The 15,178-nt window shown below is 46.5% G+C and overlaps 1 protein-coding gene across 1 annotated transcript in view; it reads left to right on the forward strand.

Annotated features, from left to right (window-relative positions):
* Tgfa (transforming growth factor alpha) overlaps window positions 1–15,178 on the forward strand; it is an 89,421-nt gene that overhangs the window by 35,757 nt on the left and 38,486 nt on the right. The gene's annotated exons all lie outside the window — the stretch shown is intronic.

Here is a 15,178-nt window from a genome sequence, read left to right on the forward strand (position 1 = left end):
GGAATGTGCCCAACATCAGCAAGTGTTTAGAATGGACCCTTCTCACACAGAGGCCCCCAAATCAAGTCTGTCCCCTGCTATGCCCCCTGGACTCTGCAATGACTGAGCACCTGTTGAGGCTCCGGATGGCAGCCCAGAACAGAGGCACACTGCACTGTACAGAAGACCCCAAAGTCATTTCCCCTCTGGGGACAAGGGAGGTGGCTGCTTGTCTGAACTCTGGCTGCTCTTGGTAGGGTGAATGACTAGATATGGGACCAGCTCTCTTTGGTTTTGCACACTCTAGAATCTGAGTCCTAGGACTCAGGGGGAGGGGCCAGGAGTTAAGTTCAAACAGTGGTGACAGTGTCATGGTCAACTCTCCAAAGGCCAAGGCTGGGTGACTAAGTAAGGCTTGCCAGCCTTACTTTCTCTTCCTTTAGGTGACCTTACCTATAGGACTGCTCAGTCTATTCCGCCCCTTTCTGCCACCCCCAGGCCTGAAATCCTGGGGCGGGGGCAGCTCAAATGTGCCTGTGGAGACAGGCAACAGCTTTGGATGTCACCCCTGGAAACACAGTCCATCCTTTAGAGATAGGGTCTCTTAATGTTTCGAAGCACACTGATTAGGGTAGACTGGTTGGCCAGCAAGCCCCAGGAATCCTCCTGCCTCTGTCTCCAAGCACTTGATTAAAAGCACTTAACAACATCCTTCTTCTTAACATGGGTTCCAGGGCTTGAACTCAGATCCTCATGCTTGGACAGCAGGCACTTTACTGACTGAGCCATCTTCCCAGCCCTCAGTATTAATTTGTGATTATTTTGGTGTTTTCTTATGTTGCCCAATAAGTATAAATTTTTTCAGATGAATTCTGTTTTGGAAAATTTATTCATTTGTATCCTGAACTCTTCCCCCCTCCCTGAGTATTGATGGGCTTCTAAACTAAATTCCAGAAGCATCCATTAGGGCTAGGATGAGGAATTTCAGGACAGTAGCAAATGCGCACAGCTGTCCACTTTGTTGATCAGAACTAGAAGCCAATGATCTACATTTGGTTTAATACATTACTGAGTGACAATGGTGCCACAAGGCCCTCTGCAGACCTAGGGTAAAACTCCAGCATTACAGAGCATTGCAGAGAGAAAATTGCAGGCTCCGTGTACCCATCAAGGGTGGGATCCCAGCTCAGAAAAACACAGGGTTTGTTCCTTTTTTTTTGGATTGGGGGCCATGCCATTAGAGCAGGCAGGCAGTTGCCCTTGGCCATTCTTGGTAAGATCTTATTTTGTTTCGTTCTCTTAGATCCCCAAATATGGAGGGTGGAGGGTGCCAGAGGTGTGGGAAACGGGTTGCATCAGTAAAGGCTTCTCAGGCATTTACTTTGGGTGGAACAGTGGAGAACATGGGCCTCAGGGAGGAGACCAGAATCCTGCGGTGGGGCCTGCTTGATTTCAGACTTTCCAAGTTCCTAAGCAGGTTAGTCCTCAAGTATCTGCTTAGATTGGTTTCCTCATCTGTGGGACCGAGCAAGCGATGGCCTGAGAATCTCCACATGGCTGTCCTGATGGTCAAGGAGAGGCCTTGGAGCCTGGTAGGGATTCTGAGAATGCCTTCAGGTTTTTAGGGAGCATTGCAGTCAGTGATCACTTGCAGATGCCTGCACTAAGTTGAGCAGTGAGTGATGGTGTGACTGTCATGCAGAGTTGGCCCTCCATATCTACAGGTTTTGCATCTTAGAAGTCAAATGGCAAGCATACTAAATATGTATAGACTTTGCTTCCTCAAGATGTTTACAACAACAATATGGCAACGTTTATACATTGTTTTGCATATTATAGTAATGCAGAGGTCATTTAAAATATGTGGGAGGAGCTAGGGAAATGACTTTGTGGAATTGTGAGGATCAGAGTTCAGATCCTCAGAACCCATATATAAAAGGGACAGGCATGGTAGTTCCCTTTATTCCCAGCACTTAAGAGGGGAAGATGGCCGATTCCTGGGGCAAGTTGGCTAGCTAGACTAACTGAAAGATCTTGCCTCAATAAATACAGTGAAGAACAATCACACACACACACACACACACACACACACACACACACACCACACACTCACACATTAAAAAAATGTGTGGGACTATGTGTGTAGCTTCAGGGTATAGCCTACACTATTTCCTGTAAGGACTTGAGCATCTTTGGGTTTCAGTATGGACTGGTCCTTCTCTGCTGGATACAGAGGGACAGCTGCATTTGATTCTCTTGGGATGTTGCATCTCAAGGATGCTCTTGTATCTTGAGGTCTCGAGCCTCTAGTTGCTAAAATCCTACAAAGAATTGGACATCTCTGCCTGGCTCTTCAGGAGCCTACATGACAGGTGACAACATAGTCTGTGAACCTTTCTTGGGCATGTCACTGGCTGCTCTGTGTTCCGTTTCAACCATAGACTGCCTCAGGAGTGAAATCAATGCTCTGACGTTTGGAGCATAAACTTTAATCCTTGTTGGGTATCTGTTTATAAAGCTCAAAAGGAAACATCAGCTGGAGGCAGGTGAGGGCGTCGGCCCCCACAGCTTAGAACCCCGGCTACACCCTCCTCAGGACCTATATTCAAAAGGCACTCTTGGATGCCCCCTTTAAAAGGGACAGAATGCACCCAGTCACGAAGCTGTTGGGCAGCCCTCTGCCTCACCCTCAGCTGCACATTCCCAGGCCGCTCATCTGGTTCTTTTCTCATGAAACTCACCGTAGTGACCACGAAGGTGTGGTGAGGGCCCCTCTGGGTCCCTGGGAGTCAGGCCCCTGCCGCTGGCATGTTCCTCAGAGTGGCTCTCTCCACCTCGGACTCCTCCTCGGCCAGTGTCTATGGACACCCGCCTGACCTCGTGTGTTTGAGGGCTTGTTTAATCTAGTATCTGGAAGGCTGTTCAAAAGTGATGAACACAGAAACTTCACTGTGGAGTTCTTTGTAGGGTATGTCACCACTCTCGCTTGCTTGGGGAGATAGTGGCCAGGTCAGACATTACTAGGGACTGTAGACTCCAATTTGTTGAGATGAGAGCTGTGGCTGGGCTGGACAGGAGGGCAGGGCGGATTAGAGGGGAAAGCCTTTGAAGACTTTTCTTGTTTACAAAGCAGGCGGAACGTGGGCCAGCCAGCCAGCCAGGACTCTCCTCATGGCTCACCTCCTTTAACAAAAGCTTCTCAGAACTTCAAACTGCTTCCCCGTTCCATTGTCTATGGTTTTCCCACGTGTGAAGCTGAAGTCATTCTAAAATTAGAAGGCTCACGTGTTTGACCCAGGTACCTGGTTCACCTGTTTCAAATCAGTGTCTCTCGCACAAGAGGCTTGCTATGCCACGGTTTGGGATAAAACCGCACACACCTGTGCGTGGTTGCCTAGTGCTTGCGTAGAGGAGCCGAGGGGCTGGAATGAGCGCCTTCCTGCCTTCCAGGGTGTGTCCCTGTTATCATCCATTTCCTCATTTTATCTGCTACTTGTGTGTATGTGTGTGGCGTGCATGCCTGTACAGGTGTGTATGTACTTGTGTACTTGTACACATTGAAACTAAAGACTAACTGACATGCGTTGTCTTCCTCAATTGTTTGCCACCTTATTTTTTTTTTAACGTTTTCTCTTAATTTTCGGGTATGTGCCTGCCTGTGTGTGCATGGTTTGCAGAAGCCAAAAGAGGTGTCAATCCCCTGGAACTGGAGTTACAGGTGATTGTGAAGCCACCATATGGGTGCTGGAAACTGAACCCTGACTTTAACCCCCAGTCCTCTACAAGACTGTAAGCAACTTTAAGTGCTGAGCCATCCACCTTATTTTTGAGACAAAATCTCTCACTGAGCCAAGAGCTTGCTTATATGGCTAGGCTGGCTGGCTGGCCAGCAAGCACTGGGGATCTTCCTGTCCCTGCATCCCAGGATTGCAGATTTGTGCCTCTGTGCCTGACTTTTTGACTGGGTGCTGAGGATCGGAACTCAGTTCACCAGGCTTCCACAGCAAGCGCTTTCCCAGTTGAGTCATCTCCTGGTGGCCCCTACCTGCTACTGTTTGCAAAGCAAATCATGCTGTATCTGTTGCTTTTCAAATGGAGGCTTCTCTGGGGGAAAACAGAATACAAAATGTGGGAATGGATTGCTCCCCAGGCTCACTAAGAGACATTTACAGAACCCTTAGGTCTCCCTGTACCTTGGTTTTCCTGTCAGTAGGAACATGACCAGTATTTCTAAAGCATCTGGGGAATCCCTAGAGGCATTCAGGACGCAGTGCAAGGACGTGGGTGTCAATCCTTGTCTGATACAGGGTCTCTTGGTTTTTTTTCTGCTATGTGCCAGGCTAACTGGCCTGTATGCTTTCAAAGATTCTCCTGTGTCTGCCTCCCATTTCCCCCACATAGAAACATGACAGCAGATCACTTTTGACATGCTCATCTTCATCAGGCCTTTCCAAAACCCTAAACTCACAGGAACAGTAGCTCTCCTTCCGTGCAGATATTTCATTGATTTACATAATATATAATTAAATTACGCAAATACAATAATGAGTACAACTGACTTAAACAGGTTTGAGCACAAACACAATGGCCACTTGGTAAACATATAATCTAACTGGTAAGAACAGAAATAGGCCGTCAACTATGGAAGCCGCCTACCTGAGCTTGTGCTGGCTGAGTGCCTTGATCCAATTTGCCAGGAGAGGAAGGAGAAGGTAATGGCTTGGATATATGGATTCACCAGACCAATAAATGAAGCAGAGTTTATTAGTAAATAACTTACACGGAAAGCAGTAAGTAACTGCTGTGATGTTCCTGCTCCGAGGAGACAGAGCTTGCTCCCCATACTCTCCACGACCCGAAGGGGCTTCCGACCCGGAACCTTTTCTTTTTCACCTGTCCCATCCACACCTGTGACCACACCCAAAAGGTGTGGTCAGTGCTACAGGTGTGGAGGCAGATCTATCACTTCAAGAAGGCTTGGCACAGGATGAGCTGGAAGGGCAACCATCATCTTTGAAGGAAGCAAGGCTAGTGATAAAATCATAGAATTTTGTATTGTTGTTTTTAGTGTTTAACCTTTATTTCCCACACATTGTTGAGAACATTCTGTGGACCAGCCCTGAAGAGAACTAAGTGTGCCAAAGAATCACATCGGATCAACCAGGTCGGGATGATGATTGGTTTGGTCTGGTCTGGTCTGGTCTGGTTTTTGGAGACGGGTCAAACTGGCCTTGACCTTTGACCCAATATGCATTTGAGAGTGGCCTTGAACTCTTAATCATTCTGCCTCTCCCAAGAGCTGGGGTTATGGGGATGTGCCATCATGCCTGGCCAATGGTGATGATTGTGACATCCCAAACACAGACAAAGCCAGGACACACCATGATAGACTTCTCTCAAGAAGCCACACTTGTAAACTATGAAGACTCAGTGTTCTTAACCTAAGTTCCCATATAAATAGTTTTCATCCATTTCATTCAGTTGCACCTTGCTAAAGAGCTGCTAAGCTGGCTTCCCATATGATTGGCTACTCTCCCAAGCTGTGGCTGTGATATGGCCAAAGAGAGCATCTCTCAGGCAGCCATCCTGCCAAAAACAGAACCCATGTCCTACAGAAGCAGCACCTTCCCTCTGTCCACCTATGCAAAACGTGGCTGCTTAGATAAGAGTTGGCCCCAGAGTCCTGTTGGGAAAGTACTGGATGCCACAGCTGACCCAAGGAGCACAGACATCAGGACACATGTAGAGACCCAGAGGTCACACATGGGCTGGGCCATTACTCTGTCTTCAATGAAGAACATCCTAAAACCAGCCGTCCTGTGTCTGCCTTAGTGAAATCTGAAAAGGATTCTGATTGCCTTGATCCTTGGAGCTACAGAAGCAGGACAGGAAACCTCCAAGGTGATAAGAGGCTTGAAGGCAGTGAGGCCTGAGGAAGAGGGTAGATTTCCTAGTCAGACATGGAGGAAAGGAGCTTGACATCCAAGGTCCAAAATGACCTGGGAACACAGCATATGTTTGTTGAGCAATTTGCTATCTTCCAGGCCCTGATGTCAATTGGCCACAGCCTAAAATTGCCTGAAAATAACTCCAATTGGGTAATTGTTGTTATAAGGTTGGCCTGCGGGCATGTCTGTCGGGGCTTGTTTTGATTATTAATTGATATAGGAGGGCCTAGCCTACTACAGACAGTACCATCCCTAGGCCAGTAGTCCTGGGGTATATAAGAAAGCTAGCTACGCACATGCATGCAGGCAAACACCTGTACACATACATTTTTTTGTTTTAATTTTTTAATTGTGTAATTGAGCCAGGCATGGTGTTCCATGCCTGTGATTGCAGCACTTGGGAAGCTGAGGCTGGAATTTGAGGCTAGCCTGGGCTACATAAGAAAACCCTGCCACACAAAAAAATGATAACATTGGTTGTTTTTAAGGCAGTCTCATGTAGCCCAGGTTAGCCTCAAACTCACTATGTAGTTGAGGATGACCTTGAACTCCTGGTTTTCCTGCCTCCACCTCCCAAATTACAGAGTCACAGATATGCTTTTAAAAACTCTGCTAATGAAGAAATGAAATGTGCAATGACAAAGGAAGATACACATGATGTTTTCATAGGAAAAAATGAAATTGAAAGATATGCCTCAGATTTACAAATGTTATGACCAGATGCAAAAACTAAAGTGCAAGCAAGCTTACAGTAATCATGTCTACTTGAAGAACTTGTCATTCCCTTATCCTGGGTGTCTAGCAGCTTTGGTGGTCACGGAGGGTTAGTCAGGCTGCGCAGTTTCCAAGCACAGCACACTCCCCACCTGTGCCTGTGCCTGTGCCCTGTGCCCTGTGCCCTGAATGAAGTCTAGCCCCAGGTCCTGGTGGCAGCACAGCCCTCTCTGTGGCCTTAGCATCCAGTTGAGTGTCTCCTCATACCTTCATGGCCCTGTGGCTCTCAAATGGCAGTCCTCTTTGCAGGAACTAATTGCAGGGGTTCCTGGGTCATGATGGTTCAGTTTCTAGCTTTTTGCTTTACAACATCTTGTACCTCAGTAGCAGTGAATGAATCACACAAACTCTTCTTCTTCTTCTTCTTCTTCTTCTTCTTCTTCTTCTTCTTCTTCTTCTTCTTCTTCTCTTCCTCCTCCTCCCCCTCCTCCTCCTTCTCCTTCTTCTTCTTTTTCTTCTCCTTCTTCTCCTCCTCCTCCTCCTCCTCCTCTTCCTCTTCCTCTTCTTCTTCTCTTGTTTTGTTTTTCAAGAAAGGGTTTCTCTGTGTAGTCCTGGCTGTCCTAGAACTTGCTCTGTAGACCAGGCTGGCCTCAAACTCACAGAGATCTGCCTGTCTCTGCCTCCTGAGTGCTAAGATTAAAGGCGTGTGCCACCACCACCCAGCTGCACTTGGCGCTTCTTAAGAATTTGACTTACTATATGTATGATGCTGGTAGACACATGTGCTAGAGCTCGTGTGTGGAAGTCCAAGGACAACTTTGTAGAGTTTGTTCTCAATGATCACCTTTGCATAGGACCCAGGGGACAAACTCCAATCCTCAGACTTGCCTGACAAGCTCTTTACCATTTCACCACCCCAAGATCCTCAGCCCATTATTATAAATTGGGCCCTGTGTTAGATGACTTTGCTTGGTGGTAGACTAACTGAAAAGTGCTCTGAACATACTCAAGCTCAAGTGTTTAGCAGCTTAGTGCATTAAATACATTTTCAATTTCTACTTCCCATGCACCAGCCACCTGGGGGTCACCTTATTGTACCGGGAGGAAGTATACACTGGAAATTTCTCACTTTTAACAGAAAAGTGGAAGACCGTTTGGTGTCGCCAACCCTAGGGACATCTCTCATCTGTGAAGACAGACTGAGGACAACTGGGAGATGTGGCCTCCCTGTGCCCCAACTTCTTTCTTGGTGGGATTCCTCTTACAGGATGAGGCATTTGCTCTGTGTGTGCACTGGAAGAGTTCCTCACACATTGTCCATTTTTACCCACTGCTGATCTCCATGCTTTGTGTCATTGCTGGAGAAGCAAGTCCTATGGAGCAAGACTGTCTTTAGGAGGGTTTTTATCCCTTGTCATTGAGTGCTGAGGCAGTGAATCTGACACTTCAGTGCTGTGACCGTCATCTGACTGAATAAAAATATAGACCCAGGTTCCCATCAGCACAGGTCCTATGAGTCTTTGAACTTAGGTCTTAGTCACACTTTTCTAGAGCTTGGTGGGAGGCAGGGGCTGAGTGGTGCCTGCCCTTAAAAGCAAGATGTTCTTGCCTTTGAGTGACAGTCCCCCATCCCTTTCTGGAACAAGTCAGGTTTGAATTTGAAGTGAACCAGGACCCTCACCTCAAAGCTCCCTCTCCCCACTGGCCCATCTGGAATAATGGGAAGTACACAGTGACTTTGAGGCAGGATGGTGGCTTTGTTTCTGGGGGGCTCAAGCTAGAGTCACAGCTTCTACACTGTGGAGCCTTGAAACCTGCAGTTCATCTTGAACTTAAAGTCATAGCCCAGTTCCCTGATGGTTCACCCTTTTGTGACCAGTGTTTCTTGAATTCCTGAGCCTAGGAGAAATGGGATGAGATGGAGCAGCCCTGAGCCAGAAGGGACATCTTTTATTTCCCCTTCATCACTCAGCAGCTCATAGCAGCCCTTTTTATGGGCCTCCTCTCATCTCTATTCAGGGTACTATGGCAAGCACCCCTCCACACCTTGCCCAGTAGATATAGGAAGGCATTTTGAAGTCTCAGAAGGGGAAGGTGTCACATATCACTCTGACATCCACCACAAACGAATCTTCCCGATACTGTGACAGGCTATGACATGCCTCTATAAAGTCTGGTATCTTCTATTAAAGTCAGTTTTCAGCACACTTTGCAACTGACACCCAGTTAAATAAAAGCCAGCAGAGAGAAGGCAGACTCCTAAGTCCTGACCACAGGGACCACTGTGGGCAGCTTCTGACTCAAGCCTGGGTCAGTATTTCCCAGCCTTTTCAGATAAATCTCTCTGTCTCTGGCTATCTCTCTGGCTCTGTCATTTTGTCTCCAGTGTTTTACTCTGTAGCTCAGAATGGCCTGGAACCCATAGGTAGCCTAGACTGACTGAATTTGTAGCAATCTTCCTGTCTCAGCAAAAATCTAATTTTAATATCAAAGGCATGAGCCCTACAAATAGAAGCTGAGCCTTTATTAATTACATCTTATTGAATCAATATACATAATGGCCAAAGCTGCTGTGAGAGTTCAGCAATATGTCACAATGAACTTGTGTTTATTCATCATGTTAAAGTCTTATAATCCCAACATGTATAGTCCCAGGGTGAACTAACAGATTTATGTGCTGTGTACTGTTCTATTTAGCATCATTTAATGTCTGCAACTCAAAGAAGAAGGTAATTTTAGCAGCTGCATCTTACACTTGACAAAAAGGAAGTTATCAAACTTGCCCAAGATCACCAGAAAGTGGGGGGTGTGGGTTCAAACCTAGATGATAGTGGAATGCAGGATTCTGAATATGTTACCTCTGCGATTTTAACCTCTGCTTGCACACACATTCACACACACACACAATGAATATAAAATATCATAAAAATTAAAATTAGATATTCATCTTAACACAAAATGTGTGTGTAATCCCATATGCATATATATGTATGGATAGCATGTGCACATGGGAATACCATGTAAGCACATGTGTCTAGCCTCGATATTTTGCATTCTTTCTTAACACAAAGCTGTATAATCTTCCTCTGTCTGCCCTACTGTTCAGCCTAGGCTAGCTCAGGTTCTGTGGTAAATTTTGTTCTTAGATGTCAAGATTCCCATGTGTTTTCAGGGTCTGATCATGGGTGCTTTCTGACAGAACCTCCTTGCAGATCCTGATGAGACACTGTGTCAGGAGACCCCGTAGATTGCAAAGTCTGTTGTCAGGGATAAAAGTAGTGTTTTTCTGGTTCAGCTTTAATGCGTGCAGTGTCCCTCTCTGCTGGGCACCTCGGGTGGCCACGGTGTAGGAAGTTTCTGGGTCAGTAGGAGACAATCAGTCCTTCTGGTCGCCTTCCTCATACTTGTTGGAAGATGTCTAAGCAGGGAAATCATTCCCATTTGATAGCACTGTGCTTAAACTCTGGAACATGGGGGCCTGTGCAGTAAATTACTTTTTAAAAACTTACCCAGATTATCTTTATGAGTGTCCATTCTCAGAACCTATATGTCTTCCTTTGTCTGTCTGTCCTGCCATTCAGCCTAGACCAGCTGAGGTCCTATAGTGGTCTCTTCCTTTAAAAGTGTATTGCAGGGGTCTGGTCCCAGGTACTCCCTATCAGAACCTCCTGATGAAACAGCCATTTCAGGACACTTGTAAAACGAGGGTGAACTTTGACCATTACTGCATCTTGTAATTTTTGTATACGTGGTTGTATTACTGAGGTCACATCTAGGGCCTTGGGCATGCCAGACAAGCACTCTACTCCTGAGCTAGTGAACTACAACCCTCACCCCCAAGCCACTCCCTTCTCCTCCTTTTTCAAAGACTGGCATTATTTAGAATCTGGCTCAGGTCAGGCATGGGGGCACAGGCCTTTAATCCCAGCACTCAAGAGACAGAAGCAGGCCTTAGGGTCTGAGGCCAGCCTGGTCTACACAGAAAGCTCTAAGCCAGCCACAGCCACAGAGTAATCCTGTCTCAAAGAAGAAAAGAAAGAGAACCTGGCTCAGTCAACATTTTCTTTTAACTAAGAGAGTTTCCCCACCCCCACTAGCCAAGACCCCTGCTGCCCAGGCTATATGTGTGAGCCTTCCTAAAAAGGAGACATCTCTAAAAGCTTCCAGACAGTGTGTGAGAAACACACTGTTCCCACTGGGGAGCACTTGATACATGGCTAGTCCAAGCCGAGATAAGTTGTCATAAACAACAGATCGTGGATTTTATAGGTTAGTATGTTTAGAATGAATATCTTATGAATAAATGTGCACATCAGTCATCTTTATTTTGATTACTGTGGATCAGATCAATTCCATCACTGAGACTCTAATTCACAGGTCTGGGGTGGATCCCCCACCAAGAGTGTAGCCACAGTGAGAAGTGTGGGGCGGAATAAAGACCTTGGAGGCCTGACACGGATGCAGACCGAATCTTAGTTGTGTAACTTCAGTGTCCATGAGGAGCCAATGAGTGTGAGAGATCTACTCCCTGTGGCAAACACCAGCTATCACACCCTGGCCGGTGTGAACATGGACCCAGATAGTAATGAACTGGCAAGGAGTCAGGGACCCTCTTCCTTGTAGACTGTCTCCAAACCCTGAACCTAGAGCTATCCTCTTCCCTGGGTCCTGTTCACCCTGACGCAGGTATCACATCTATCTGTTTCCCCGCAGCCCATTCACCAACTGGTGCCCCTGGCTCATGGGAGCCCCATGCCAGTTTTCTGAAGATTCCATCTGCACGGGGAATAGAACACTATAGTGTATTCTACTTTGCTATCTGCTACTATGATAAACACCACGACCAAAAGCAACTTTGGGGTGGGGGGCTGGTGTCTTGGTTACTGTTCTATTGCTGTGAAGAGGCATCACAACCAAGGCAACTCATAAAAAGAAAGCATTTCCCACGTGAGCCTCCTAGGGGGAAACGGACCTTCGTGGCGCTGAAACAGTAGCTGAGAGCATTCTGTCCTGATCTATGTAGCAGGCAGAGAGACTGAGACGGGCACTACCCTCCAACAAGGCCTCACTCACCTCCTAATCCTCCCAAACAGCTCATCAACTAGGGACTAAGCATTCAGATATATGAGCCTGTGGGGGTTGTTTCCATCCAAACACCACGAAGAAGACAGGGTTTATTTGGCTTCCAAGTCTCCATCACAGCCCAACATTGAGGGAAGTCGGGGCAGGAACTGAAGCAGAAGCAGAGGCGGGAACCAGGGAGGAAGATGCCTAGTGCTAGTTCCCCATGGCTTTCTCAGACTACTTTTTTTGTACAACCCAGAACCTGCCCAGGGATGACACTACCCACAGTAAGTTAGCCCTCCCCGTATCAATCATCAATCGAGAAAATGCCTCACAGACATGGCCCTGAGCCAATCTGATAGAGGCGATTCCTCTAAAGCTCCTCTCTTCCTAAGTGACCCTAGTTTGTATCAAGTTTACAAAGACTAGACTAACACGTGGTGTCAGAACGTTGTGCCTAGGGCATTGACCCTGGCAGTAGACTCCAACCTGCCATGTGCTCCAGCCTAGTGTGTGGTAGGGAAGCCAGTTCCCAGAAGCAGTGACCAACCATATCCTTACACCCTCTGTGACATTCTGCTTCCCGAGTAGAACTAACTTACCCACCTATACAGGCTCCAGGAATGCTACTGTCCTGTAAGCTGGAAAGCGCTCCCTAAGTCAGTCTTGATTATTTAAAACAACAAGACATATAAGACACTAGCATTGGCAGAGCTGAGCACTAACGCTAAAACAAGTTAGTCTTAATGATTTTCTTTTTGCGACTAGTAATTTCCCTCACTGCGAATAAGCACGACAGCATTTATGAAGGACTTTGCTATGGACTGGCCTTCAAAGATGATGGGAAGACTTGCTCAGCCTAGACAGCTGGCACATGCAGCCTTCCTGAGGATTGTAAGTGGACATGCTGGCGACTCCAATGGCAAGTGAATCCGTGGTCTTCCTGAAAGCTGGTGACTGTCATCCTGCCTTTAACCTGAACCTCCTCTACATGGATAGTCCAGGCTGGAGTGGGACACACCCAAGGGGATTAGCCTCTCAAAGACAGGAAGCAGTGGGGGCACTGTGTACTGAGTGACAGGGGCAGTATTTCCAGGCGCCATGCCTCCTAAGCCACAGGTGTCTTATGGGGCAGTGCCCTGAGTGACAAGTGTCTTAAGGGCTTTCTGGTGCTTTGCAGGAAGCTTTGGGTTAGATCTGTGTGGCTCACTTTATTGCAAACAGGATCGATAGCCATGTGTGCCGTCACACACACACACACACACACACACACACACACACACACACACACACACACAGCCTGCCAACTACAAAGCAACTGCTCTGGGAGCACATGCTCAGGGTGCAGCCTAAACTCCTTCTGCATGGAGATTACCCTCAGGCCTCCCAGCATGCACCAGTCTGTGACAGATTCAGGTCTGAGTCTATGGTTTACCTTTTTCTGTCTTGATAGGCACATGGGTAGGGAGTATTTTGGTGGGCTTTCTTTGAAGAGCAGTTAAAGGGGCTCCCATAGCACACAGCTTCTTATTCGCAGCCTTTGAGATGGGTCCTTTCTCTGTTTTCTGCAGAAGAACTAGGAAGTAAAAAGGAAGGAGAGAGTGATAGACATTGACTTGAACAGGAGGGTTGCAGTGATTCCTGTTGGAGAAGAAATGCACTCATGCCCACCCACTGGGTCTGCAGGCTACACACTGACAAGGGCAGCTATGAACACCACCCAATTAAAACTGCAAACTTACTTGAAACATTATGGTAATTTTTTTGCAGTTTTGAGTTTTCTGTAAATTAACTGTACAGTTCTCCAACATGAACTTTGTAGATGACTAATGGTTTTACCAAACCAAAAGGTGGGACACATCATAAAACTTTTAAGTCTGATTTATGTAAAACAAAAGAAATATGCCAACAGTGATCAGTGATCAGAAGGCATAAGTAAGTACCAGACAGCAGTGATAAGGGTCTGTCATAGCACCTCAGTATCCACAGTGTGGTACAGGGAACTCTGAGAACCGCCAAGACCAGGGTGACAGCCAGCCTGCTCTATGCTCACTTTACCCTGGCTGCAAAGGAGCTAAATTACTATATTAACAAATTAAATAATCACACATCAGGAAAACACCATAGCCTCAAAATGTCTGTTAAAGACATGGAGAGCAGAGGAGATGGCTCAGTGGGTAACATATAATCGTGAGGACCTGAGTTCAGATCTCCAGAGTGCCTGCTAAAAAGAGCAACGTGTGTGTGTGTGTGTGTGTGTGTGTGTGTGTGTGTGTGTGTGTGCACATGTGGAAGTCAGAGGACAACCTTGCTAGAGACTGGGTCTCTTTTTACTTGATGCTATATATTCCAGGCTAGCTGGCCCACAAGCCTGGGGGATTCTCCTGTTTCTGCCTCCCATCTTGCTGCAGAAGCTCGGGATTATAGATGCTCTTGAGCTACTGTGCCTGACTTCACCTGGGCTGTGCTCTGAGAGGGTGCTTCCAAGCCAGTTACTCTGTAGTTGATAGCGGCATGGGGGATGCTGCCATAGCACATTGAGCTCTCTCAGCGCTCACCCTCCCGTCTCAGAGTCACTGTGGCATGACCGGCTCTTTCCCAGAAGACTTGACACCACTTTATCCCATGTCAGCTTGTTGTGTGCAGCTAGGTCTGTTTGGGGACTTCCCTTGCTGGCTTACGGATGTACCTTTCCTTGTGCCAGTGTTCAAATGTTTTAGGTATTTCAGTTTCATTGTATCTGTTATGATTTTTTTTGTTGTTTTTCGAGACAGGGTTTCTCTGTGGCTTTGGAGGCTGTCCTGGAACTTGCTTGGTAGTCCAGGCTGGTCTTGAACTCACAGAGATCCACCTGCCTCTGCCTCCCAAGTGCTGGGATTAAAGGTGTGGGCCACCACTGCCCAACGTCTATTATGAAATTTGATGGTACAAAATCTCTCCATGTTTAAAGGGACATTGTGACTTTAAATATATCTTATTTTTAAAGGTGACCTTAGTGTCATCTAGTCAAACTCTCCTTTATCTTAAAGGTTCTGAAAAAGAAACTTGAATCTTCCTTGGATGATGAATGTGCTAATGAGAACAATTTTATAGCATTGTGCTTCCTCATCAAGACAGAATTTCTGCCAAGTAAATTACCTTAAAAGGAAGGATCAATGGAATTCCACAAATAGATCCTAAGGACACCTTTTAAAGATTCTTCCCAAGTGTTATACGGAATCTATATTTCAAATTTTTGAAGTCTATCTTTCCTAGGATGTTTTGGGAATTTTTTACCCTCTTAAATTTTTATGTATACAATACAACATGGTGAATTATTATCATCTTTAAAGATGATCATTTTTATCTTTAAGTGTGTGTGTGTGTGTGTGTGTTGTGTGTGTTTCATGTGGGAATGCAGGTATCCATAGAGGCCAGAAAAAGGAGCTGAGGTCAGGGTGGTTATGAGTCCTCATGTGGGAGCTGGGAACCAA

Source organism: Mesocricetus auratus, unplaced genomic scaffold, assembly GCF_017639785.1.
Source record: "Mesocricetus auratus isolate SY011 unplaced genomic scaffold, BCM_Maur_2.0 Super-Scaffold_100676, whole genome shotgun sequence".
Classification (NCBI taxonomy): domain Eukaryota; kingdom Metazoa; phylum Chordata; class Mammalia; order Rodentia; family Cricetidae; genus Mesocricetus; species Mesocricetus auratus.